Source organism: Schistocerca americana, chromosome 2 (assembly GCF_021461395.2).
Source record: "Schistocerca americana isolate TAMUIC-IGC-003095 chromosome 2, iqSchAmer2.1, whole genome shotgun sequence".
NCBI classification, from domain to species: Eukaryota; Metazoa; Arthropoda; class Insecta; order Orthoptera; family Acrididae; genus Schistocerca; species Schistocerca americana.
The window spans coordinates 729,640,173-729,652,885 of NC_060120.1; the positions used below are offsets into that span (position 1 = coordinate 729,640,173).

The 12,713-nt window shown below is 38.7% G+C and overlaps 1 protein-coding gene across 1 annotated transcript in view; it reads left to right on the forward strand.

Annotated features, from left to right (window-relative positions):
• The window catches only part of LOC124594743 (general transcription factor 3C polypeptide 1), a 370,793-nt gene that overhangs the window by 187,488 nt on the left and 170,592 nt on the right, over positions 1 to 12,713 (forward strand). The window lies entirely within an intron of this gene.

Sequence of the window (12,713 nt, forward strand, 5' to 3'; positions counted from 1 at the left end):
AACAATTTGTTAGAAGAACTGCTCTCGTGTATAAGATCTGAAGTTTAATTTTATACTGATTCAAAGACCAACTAATTGTGTGTGTTTCAGAGTGACAACTTCATTTAGGTTCATTACTATGCAACAACAAGTTAAAAAATTACCAGTAAAGCAATCAGTTAATGTACACTATTATTATTGGTGGCATAAAATGTTAAGTTACAGTTTCTCATCAGTACATACAGGCACAAAACATGTATTTTGTGAAGTCTTATGAATTACAGAAAGGACTAGTTTTACATCAGCAGCTCAGAAAGATGTTGCAATCTAATTGCTCAGTTCAACTGCAGATTAATTGAGAACACTGAAGGGACAATTGTTGAGTGACCCTGACATATACAATATGGTATCAGCAATTTGTCTTGTGAACAAATAAACCAAGCAAGAAATGTTGCTGACTGTTTCAAAACTAAGTTAGAATGTTCTTTTAAGGAGTGGTTGGAAATTCTATGTTTGAACGTGGGACCAAGTGATGTAAAGAAAGGTTATTATTTTAGCATATACCAGTTGTCTTATAGTATAGTTGTTGCTAAGATTAGTCAGAGGTCACAGCACTTGTAATTGTTCATTACAGTCAGCAATATTTAGTTGTTCTTTATTTTTATCCAGTATTGCATTCACAGTTGCATTCTACAGTGTGGTATTCAGTGCACAATACAAATATTTGTGAAAATTGCAGTATCCTTAAAAAAATCTTCCAAATAATCCAGACTAAAAAGACATGTAGAATGATAAGGACTTGAAAGAGAGAACATAAAGATAGGCGGAGTGATGTCCTCTCTTATACACTCAAAATGTCAGTTTTGTACCAAGTTCATTACATGAAGAGCTTTCAGAATGGAGATAATAAATCAAGCATGGGTGTTCAAAGGAGGCAGACTGACTCGTGTACAAGAAATATGCACTGTGTGATCAAAAGTATCTGGATACGTGGCTGAAAACGACTTAAAAGTTCATGGCGCCATCCATTGGTAATGATGGTCAGTCAGTGAGGCCTGGCATATAGTTGGCGTTCCAAAAGATCCCATAGGTGTTCTGTTGGACTCGGGTCAGGACTCTGTGCAGGCCAATCCATTACAGGGATGTTATTGTCATGTAACCACTCCGCCACGGCTGTGTATTATGAACAGGTGCTCAATCATGTTGAAAGATGCAATCGCCATCTCTGAATTGCTCTTCAACAGAGAGAAGCAAGAAGGTGCTTAAAGCCTCAATGTTAGCCTGTTCTGCGATAGTGCCACACAAAACAAGGGCTGCAAGCCCCCTCCATGAAAAACATGGCCACACCATAACAGCACTGCCTCCGAATTTTACTGTTGGCACATGCTGGCAGATGAAGTTCACTGGGCATTCGGCTTACCCACACCCTGCTATCGGATCGCCACATTCTGTACCGTGATTCGTCACTCCACATAAAGTTTTTACACTGTTCAATTGTCCAATGTTTACGCTCCTCACACCAAGTGAGGTGTCGTTTGGCATTTACCGGCATGATGTGTGGCTTATATGCAGCTGTTGGACCATGAAATCCAAGTTTTCTCACCTCCCACCTAACTGTCATAGTACTTGCAGTGGATCCTGATGCAGTTTGGAATTCCTGTGTGAGGGTCTGTATAGATGTCTGCCTATTACACATTACGACCCTCTTCAACTGTCTGCGGCCTCTGCCAGTCAACAGACAAGGTCGGCCTGTATTCTTTTGTGCTGTACGTGTCCCTTCACGTTTCCACTTCACTATCACATTGGAAACAGTGGACCTAGGGATGTTCAGTAGTGTGGAAATCTCACACACAGACGTATGACACAAGTGATACCCAATCACCTGACGACGTTCAAAGTTTGTGAGTTCTGCAGAGTGCCCCATTCTGCTCTCTCACAATGTCTAATGACTACTGTGGTCGCTGATATGGAGTACCTGGCAGTAGGTGGCAACACAATGCACCTAATATGAAAAACTTATGTTTTTGGGGGTGTCCAGATACTTTTGATCATATAGTGTACATACACATACATTTTCGCAAGTTCCTTACATGAAGAGCTTTCAGAATGTAGATAATAAAGCAGGACTCAAAGGACGCAGACTGGCTGGTGTCCAAGAAATATATATATACACATACGCTGTTGTTCCTCATAAGAGTTTTTGCAGTGTTTAGCTTGAGTCAGCCCAAACAAATACTGCTCATTAAGTCTTTCATGTGATGCCCATAGCTTACTGAAAGCATTAGTTTCTTTCCCATTGCAAACAAAGTTATTTTTAAAGTGGAATTTTTCATGCCTGTTCAATAGAGTGATTACAAATTAGTCTTCTGGAATATTGGTTTTATCAATGTGAATTAATCAGAAAATTAAAACATGAAAAATAGCCAGTACCATAACAACATATGAGAAGCGCTACTGTGTGGTGTTAGCAGTCAGCATCAGTTGAGGTAGTGCTGTCACTGCTGGAGAACTGCTTTTCTTCATGTTGTACTGTCTGTGTTAATACATAGCAATGAAACAAACATCACTCTAGAGTAATCTGAGACTGCTCTGTCAAATGGGCATGTTTCTGTTTAAAACTCATTTTATTTGTAACATGTAACAAAGGGACGCTTTCCGTCAACACAAGAGGTAGTATGAAAAGACCTGATGAGCTGCATTCGTTTGTGCTGAACAATGAGAAGCATCAAAATCTGCCATATCTTGCATGGTGTTCAAATTTATTACTTCTACGCTGAACTCTATGCCCAATAAATTCTACAGGCAGTATCCACGTGTGTCACTAAATGCACCTAGAAAATGATATCACGGTAACCACGCATAGTATAGGAGCTATAATGTCATAAACACTGAAATGCCTTAAAAACTGCTTCATTGTGCATAATGTTTAAATTTATTACTTCTTTTGTACTGGCTCTATTTGCAACACATTTCGGAGGCAATATCTGCATTTGCTCCTGAATGTGCCTATCCAAATATATCATTGTGTGACACAAATTAAGACAACATGATACTATAAGCACTGTGATGAGTGAAAGACTACCACATCATACATGAAGTTTTAATACATTTATTCTTTACTACTAAGACACTTTTTTTAATCCTGTGTTCATAGGTAGACTTGTTTTTCATCACTTGCTCTGGTGTGTGCACCAAACCACAGTGAAATGAGCACACATTCCTATAAGTCTGCAACAGTCTGAGCTCGGAAAGTAAGTGAGCACTAACAAATCTAGGATGTGTCGAAATTAGCACAGATATACAACAGTTCCAGATCAGTAACCACTCGGGACTGGAAAACTAACTGAGTCAGTTTGGCTGTGCAATGGTGCAATACGGACGGCTACAAAATACAGCAAGTAGTGAATGCACCACGAGCCTGGGCCATAGGTTCATCAGCAAACAGTCGCCACTGGGGGGGGGGGGGGGGGGGCGGGGGAGGGGGGGGGGGGGGGCACGTGATGTGCTTGATTTGGTTGGGCCTACCCTTAAGACGGTGGTGTGCAGCCACCACTTGCAGCCTTAGTGCTTTTGAGATGTCCATGTGTGTGCTAGGTAGGAAATCGCTGTTGGATACAAAAACCACTCCTACAGTCCAGTCAAGTTAAGTAAAAACAATAGTCATCTATAAAGCTATGAAGAGGTGTTGTCATAGATACATTACGAAATCATGTTGCAGACACATGAAGCAGCTGTACTCAGCATACAGAAACACTATGTTTCTTAACTTTGGTACTCAACTGATACATCTGTAGATGATATTCCTTTGCACAACTGTTTCATAATTTCAAACGTGTTGTCAAAAATACATAGAAATGAATTTTTTTCAATATTACACTACAAACGCAGTACAATTTTTTTGTTTTCAGTTCTAATGGGTAATTGGCGAAATGTATACCTGAGCAATGCTGCGTTTGTCAGCTAATATATTTTTAAAATGTGTGTGTGTGTGTGTGTGTGTGTGTGTGTGTGTGTGTGTGTGTGTTTTCTACCTAAACCATTACACCAATTTCAACCAAACTTGATACACGTATACCTTACTGTCAGAAAACAATTGCTGTGGGGGCTAATAACTACCTATACGTCATAGATCACGAGATGTGACATATAAACAATGCGATGTGTGAAAAAATGCCGCATCACACATGACATTTAATTGTATTGCTTCTGTGGCACTAACTGTATTCACAAAAAGTTTTGCAGACAGTATCAACATATGCCACTAAATGCACCTGCAAAAGTATACCATGTACCACACACAGTTTAGAAGATACGATGTCGTAAACACTGAGCTGCTTGAGTAACTGCTGCATTATGCGCGACATTTAAATTTTTTACTTCTTTTCTACTTACTCTATTCAAAACTCATTTTACAGACAGTATCTACATATGCTGCTGAATGTACCTACAAAATTATACCATTGTATGAAGCATAGGTAGGACGGTATGATGGCATAAACAATGACAGGCATGAAAAGTTATCGCTTCCTGCATGACATTTAAATTTTTTGCTTCTTTACTATTAACTTTATTCACAACGTATATCACTGACAGTATCCACATATACTGCTAAATGTACTTGCACAAATATATTATTGTATGACACACAGTTAAAGAGATACGATGTCATAGACACTGAAATGTGTGAAAAAATGCCACATCATGCATGAAGTTTTAATATATTTATTCTTTACTAAATAGTAATTGTAGAACACTCCTACAGTTGAGACAACTTAAGGAAATCCCTGATACCTGATAGCACATTTGACGGCATTCAACTGTGAAGTGGAAATGGCTGTAGGCAAAAATGATAGCCATGTAGAGAGCTGTGAAGAGATGTGGCCATAAAGGTGTTTACAAAATCACATTGTAGACACATGAAGCAGCTGTTCCCACCATACAGAAACTGTGCGGTATCATGTTTCTTATTTGGATACTGTCCTCATGCATTTGTACATTGTGCATATTTCTTTGTACGACTGTTTCCTAATTTCATGAAATTATTTTGATACTTCACTGCAAACATTGGTTGAAAATTGGCAAAATTAATACCGGGGGTTAGTCATCTAGTACACGATATATATCATTTCAGCTAAGATTCCCCCCCATGGACCATGGACCTTGCTGTTGGTAGGGAGGCTTGCATGCCCCAGCGATACAAATAGCCATACCGTAGGTGCAACCACAATGGAGGGGTATCTGTTGAGAGGCCAGACAAACTTGTGGTTCCTGAAGAGGGGCAGCAGCCTTTTCAGTAGTTGCAGGGGCAACAGTCTGGATGTTTGACTGATCTGGCCTTGTAACACTAACCAAAACGGCCTTGCTGTGCTGGTACTGCGAATGACTGAAAGCAAGAGGAAACTACAGCCGTAATTTTTCCTGAGGGCGTGCAGCTTTACTGTATGGTTAAATGATGATGGCGTCCTCTTGGGTAATATATTCCGGAGGTAAAATAGTCCTCCATTCAGATCTCCGGGCAGGGACTACTCAAGAGGATGTCATTATCAGGAGAAAGAAAACTGGCGTTCTAGGGATCGGAGCGTGGGATGTCAGATCCCTTAATTGGGCAGGTAGGTTAGAAAATTTAAAAAGGGAAATGGATAGGTTAAAGTTAGATATAGTGGGGAATTAGTGAAGTTCAGTGGCAAGAGGAAGAAGACTTCTGGTCAGGTGAATACAGGGTTATAAATACAAAATCAAATAGGGGTAATGCAGGAGTAGGTTTAATAATGAATAAAATGATAGGAATGCGGGTAAGCTACTACAAACAGCACAGTGAACGCATTATTGTGGCCATAATAGACACGAAGCCCATGCCTACTACAGTAGTACAAGTTTATATGCCAACTAGCTCTGCAGATGATGAAGAAATTGATGAAATGTATGATGAGATAAAAGAAATTATTCAGATAGTGAAGGGAAATGAAAATTTAATAGTCATGGGTGACTAGAATTCGACAGTAGGAAAAGGGAGAGAAGGAAATGTAGTAGGTGAATATGGATTGGGGACCCCTAAGAAATGATAGAGGAAGCCGCCTGGTAGAATTTTGCACAGACTATAACTTGATCATAGCTAACACTTGGTTCAAGAATCATAAAAGAAGGTTATATACATGGAAGAATCCTGGAGATACTAGAAGGTATCAGATAGATTATATAATGGTAAGACAGAGATTTAGGAACCAGGTTTTAAATTGTAAGACATTTCCAGGGGCAGATGTGGACTCTGACCAATCTCTATCGGTTATTAACTGTAGATTAAAACTGAAGAAACTGCAAAAAGGTGGGAATTTAAGGAGATGGGACCTGCATAAACTGACTAAACCAGAGGTTGTACAGATTTTCAGGGAGAGCATAAGGGAACAATTGACAGGAATGGGGGAAAGAGATACAATAGAGGAAGAATGGATAGCCTTGAGGGATAAAGTAGTGAAGGCAGCAGAGGATCAAGTAGGTAAAAAGACAAGGGTTAGTAGATATCCTTAGGTAACAGAAGAAATATTGAATTTAATTGAAGAAAGGAGAAAATATAAAAATGCAGTAAATGAAGCAGGCAAAAAGGAATACAAAAGTCTCAAAAATGAGATCGACAGGAAGTGCAAAATGGCTAAGCTAGAGGACAAATGTAAGGCTGTAGAGGCTTATCTCACTAGGGGTAAGATAGATACTGCCTACAGGAAAATTAGAGAGACCTTTGGAGAAAAGAGAACCACTTGTATGAATATCAAGAGCTCAGATGGAAACCCAGTTCTAAGCAAAAAAGGGAAAGCAGAAAGGTGGAAGGAGTATATGGAGGGTCTATACAAGGGCAATGTACTTGAGGACAATATCATGGAAATGGAAGAGGATGTCGATGAAGATGAAATGGGAGATATGATACTGCGTGAAGAGCTTGACAGAGCACTGGAAGACCTGAGTCAAAATAATGCCCCGGGAGTAGACAACATTCCATTAGAGGTACTGACAGCTTTGGGAGAGCCAGTCCTGACAAAACTCTTCCGTGAGCAAGATGTATGAGACAGGTGAAATACCCTCAGACTTCAAGAAGAATATAATAATTCCAATCCCAAAGAAAGCAGGTGTTGACAGATGTGAAAATTACCGAACTATCAGTTTAATAAGTTGCAGCTGCAAAATACTAACACATATTCTTTACAGACGAATGAAAAAACTAGTGTAAGCCGACCTCGGGGACGATCAGTTTGTATTCCATAGAAATATTGGAACACATGATGCAATACCAACCCTATGACTTGTCTTAGAAGAAAGATTAAGGAAAGGCAAACCTACGTTTTTAGCATTTGTAGACTTAGAGAAAGTGTTTGACAATGTTGACTGGAATACTCTCTTTCAAATTCTGAAGGTGGCAGGGGTAAAATACAGGGAGCAAAAGGCTATTTACAATTTGTACAGAAACCAGATGGCAGTTATAAGAGTCGAGGGCATGAAAGGGAAGCAGTGGTTGGGAAGGAAGTAAGACAGGGTTGTAGCATCTCCCCGATGTTATTCAATCTGTATATTGAGCAAGCAGTAAAGGAATCAAAAGAAAAATTCGGAGTAGGAATTAAAATCCATGGAGAAGAAATAAAAACTTTGAGGTTTGCCGATGACCTTGTAATTCTGTCAGAGACAGCAAAGGACCTGCAAAAGCAGCTGAACAGAATGGACAGTGTCTTGAAAGGAGGATATAAGATGAACATCAACAAAAGCAAAACGAGGATAATGGAATGTAGTCGATTTAAGGCGGGTGATGCTGAGGGAATTAGATTAGGCAATGAGACACTTAAAGTAGTAAAGGAGTTTTGCTATTTGAGGAGCAAAATAACTGATGATGGTCAAAATAGAGAGGATATAAAATGTAGACTGGCAATGGCAGGGAAAGCATTCCTGAAGAAGAGAAATTTGTTAACATCAAGTATAGATTGAAGTGTCAGGAAGTCATTTCTGAAATATTTGTATGGAGTGTAGCCATGTGTAGAAGTGAAACATGGACGATAAATAGTTTGGACAGGAAGAGAATAGAAGCTTTCGAAATGTGGTGCTACAGAAGAATGTTGAAGATTAGGTGGGTAGATCACATAACTAATGAGGAGTTATTGAACAGAATTGGGGAGAAGAGGAGTTTGTGGCACAACTTGACTAGAAGGAGGGATTGGTTGGTAGGACATCTTCTGAGGCATTAAGGGATGACCAGTTTAGTATTGGAGGGCAGTGGAGGGTAAAAATCGTAGAGGGAGACCAAGAGATGAATACACTAAGCAGATTCAGAAGGATGTAGGTTGCAGTAGGTACTGGGAGATGAAGAAGCTGGCACAGGATAGAATAGCATGGAAAGCTGCATCAAACCATTCTCAGGACTGAAGACCACAACAACATTAACAAGATTCCTCACACAAATTCTCTCTGTAATTTTGTAGATGTTTGCAATTTCATTGTTGTAATGTGCAAATGCATCAGCACAAACAAATATTGCTTACTACAGGTTTTAAATGTCACCGAAAGTCAATGGAAAGCATTATTTTCTCTCCCTTTGCAAACAAAACTGTTTTTTTTTTTTTTTTTTTTTTTTTTTTTTTTTTTTTTTTTTTAATCAAATGTTATGTGTCCTGTGGATAGATGGTTCCAAATTAGTCTAGTGTAATATTCAATTAACTTTAAACATTAAAAGGGTCAGCAAAATAATAACGTGTAGTTCGTATTGTAGTAGAAACTAAGTAGTTTTGGTGCAAGCATTAGTAGACAATGAGGCATAGGCCATTTTTTACTAACATTTCAGTATCTATTATTCACTACCTATTGAGTTATAAAATTACCAAGAAAAAGTCACAGTACTAATACAGTTCAGGAGAGTACCACTTTCAAGACTTTTCGCAGAATGGCCTTGTGTTTCAGTTTTTGTATTGATAACCTTATAATATCTATGTTATATGCTGTGAAAATAACCATTTTGTGTGCTGGCTTATGCCAGCAATATATCTTGCTGTTATGCCCTGTGCTACAAAGTCAGTTACAGGGTTCTGATTATTATTCAAATTTTTCTCCCCCTATTAGTACATGTCATTAAACCAAATATTGCAATTGACTAATTTAGGACCGTTTTTTGAATGGGCTCATAAAATTTTACTTCACAACAATTTAATAACTACTCATTACAAAAACAAAATTCTAAATATCTAGTAAAACACCAGAGGAAATGAACCTGAAGGCTCTTAGGGGACACACACACAGTGTATACAGTGCGAGCCAGAACTCCACCAAGAAACTTTCAAACATGATAATATGAATCAAAACGAAGGAAAAAAAAAGTCTTGCAAACTTGAGCTCTGAAATGCATACCATAAAATCTCTTTCATCTTCGGTACTGTGAAACACATTTCTTCTACTCCAAGCTATTTGCTTTCCATGTTTTGGGACCAAAACAATAAAAAAAGTCCAGTAAACATGGGTTCTAAAATGCATACCTTAGGATCTGTAAGCATTGTTCAGTACAAGAGATGCGTTTCACAGTAGCAAAGATGAACAAGTGCTGATAGCTATGAAGGTGTGCACTCTCCATACTACCATCTCTCCAAATACAGAAAGGAAAGAGCTAGCAGTTGGAGAGATTTATTTTACTTTCTCTTAGATGAAGTAGTGCTCATAGCTCTTAAGGTACGCATTTTAGAGCCCATGTTTACTAAACTTTTTTTCTTGGTTTGGTCCTGCCAGCACCTCTCAGAGATTGTTGTTGGAGTTTGGTTCACCCTTTATATCTGTTTCTCAAGGACCATTCTGCTTCCTTCATCTCACCTTGTGATACTGCACCCTTTAAAATTGGAAGTGAGTGTGTGTACTTGTGTATGGTATAAAAAGAAATATAATGACCAGGAGTAAGTAGGGCAATTGGGCAAACCCAAAGAAGGTGTGATTTAGAAAAGTGCCATGAAATCAGGGTAAGAAAATTTGTAGAAGTTAAAGAAGGATGTCGTCTATTCAGATTTATTAACATCATGCTGAGCATTGTGGACTACCAATCAGAGACACATCATATTTTTGTGATTTTCTCATATGTGAAAGCAAACAGCTTGAAGAGGATCAGGAACTTGAGTAACCTGTGTAAACTAGATGCAGCAGCTTCAGACATAAGTGTGACTATCATTTAGGTTCTGCATTGGCATTATCAACCATTGATGAATAAATCCATCAAAAAAATTAACCAGAAACTCTGCTGGTTGCTGCTGACTTTGGGAGGAACTTGCATCTGTGTTGAGCTAGTCGTTGCTTTTGGGAGGTGAAAGCACACAATACATGGCTCAAACCTTAACAGGAAGGGGAAAGGTAGATTAGCTGTATTTATAGGTGAAAATTGAAGAGTAGTCTTTGCCACCAATTATAAAATTCAAGTTGGCGAACTTTTTGCGTGCTTGTATGAACTAGGAAGATAAGATAAATCTGATAGGTTGTGTCTGAGCACCACCTAAACACTTGTAGCACCATGTTTATGGAGAAAGGAAAAGTTATCCTTTATTTTAAAAATGGCATCACAGTCAAATATATTGAAATCAATAGTTTCTGGATATCCCAACAGTTGAAAGTTTGTGCATGTGAATTGCTACTACTGATAAACTCACTTTTAATTATAACAATATATACGTCCCCACTGGAAAATCATTAACTAATTTTAGAAAAAATTTAGTCATTATGATGCCATCTAGTGGACAAAATAAAGCAAATGATTACCATGTAAGATTTTAATATTGATACAAGAAACAATTTCAGAATGTTATTAAATGCTTACATCTTGAATTCTGTTGTTGATTTTTCCCAACTAGAATTGCACAGGGTAGCAAAACACTAATAGGCAGCATACCTTTAGATGAACACCTCATCAGTTATATAAGAAAATGGGCTTTGAGGCCATGGTGCACAACTGTCCATCCATAAGTAACTTGATCGCCTTGAAATGGTATCGTGGAAACATACTACATTTTTGAGGGAACATTATAGGAAGCTAATTGGAGTAATATGTATAATATTATTATGTCAATCATAAATTTACTATATTTGTAGATAGATTTCATTATTTTTAACAGCTGCTTTCCCCATAAAACAGTAAAATGAGGTGCTAAATATGCAAAAAAAATTATGAATTACAAAAGGAATCCACACACTGTATTCGAAAATTAGATGAAGTGGTTAGAACAAGTAGAGATAGCTCTGAATTCATGTTACTGAGCAAGATTGTGCAGTAGTAAGAGTCTGGACTTTGGTCTGAGGAGGCAGCAGTTCATATCCCCATTCACTCATCCAGATAAGGCTTTCCGTGGTTTCCTTGTATCCCTGAAGGCAAATGACACGATAGTTTCTTTGAAAAAGACGTGGTTAATTTTGTTTCTGTCATTGTACAGTCTGAGCTTGAGCTCCATCTCTAATGACCTCATTCATAGGCTATTAAACCATAATTTTCCTTTCCGTTCTACTGACTTGAGGAGAGTAAAATGTCAGTGTGATCTTAAACCCTAAACTTACTTAATTACTTCCTCTCTTCCTTCCAGGAAACTGGATTAGTTCTCTTTGCTAAAGATGCCAGAATTATTATCAAGCCTAATTGAGAGGCTCCACTTGAATATGTAAAAAAAAAATATTCTGTAAAATTAAACTGACAGAAAAAAAGTCACAACACCGAAAAGGAATTGTGCGACATAAACGAAAGTTGATAGGCATGTTTCTACATGTGAAAGATTGTGTCTGTTTAAATTTCACACCAAATTGCAGACATGCACAGTTAAAAGACACTCATATAAAGCTTTCGGCCACAAAACACACACACACACACACACACACACACACACACACACACACACACACGCAAGCAAACGCACCTCATGCACACACAACTTCCTATTCCAGCATCTTGAGCCGAAATGCTGGAGTGGGCAGCCGTGTGTGTGTGTGTGTGTGTGTGTGTGTGTGTGTGTGTGTGTGTGTGGGGGGGGGGGGGGGGGGGTTGCTTGCTTGTGTGTGTGAATGATGTGTGACTCTCTTTTACTGATGAAGACTGTGGCCAAAAGCTTTCTGTAAATGTGTTTTAATTGTGCCTGTCTGCAACTTAATGTGTCTTCTTTACTGTAAGTAGGAATCTGTCTTTTCCTATGTTGTTGATATTCCTACCTGGAGTTTCCATTGTTTGATTTAAATTTCACACCAGTCGTGTAAGAGTTGTGCCACTGTGAGGATGCAAATCAGGTTTGCTTTAGATACACGCTGTAACAGTTGTGAGCATTAGTCACATTTGAGATTGGATGTGATGAGCTGATCATAGGCAAGAATGCCTTTGAGGCAACAATGAGCCATTATCAACACCTCATTGAGTTTCAGCAAGGTCGTGTAATGGGGCTACAAGAAGCTGGATGTTCCTTCTGAGATATTGCAAAAAGACGTGGCAGGAATGTAGCCTCTGTACATGATTGCCGGCAGCAGTGGTCACAAGAATGTATGGTTGCAAGAAAACCAGGCTCTGGATGCCCATGTGACGGTACCGAGAGGGAAGATCATTTTGTTTGGTGTATGGCTCTGCCACATCATACTGCATCTGCAGCAACAATTTGAGCAACAGTTGGAACCACAGTAACACAACGAACTGTTACAAATCCTTTACTGACACCCAACCACCGCCATTTACAACTTCAGTGGAATCAAGCGAGAGCTCGTTTGGG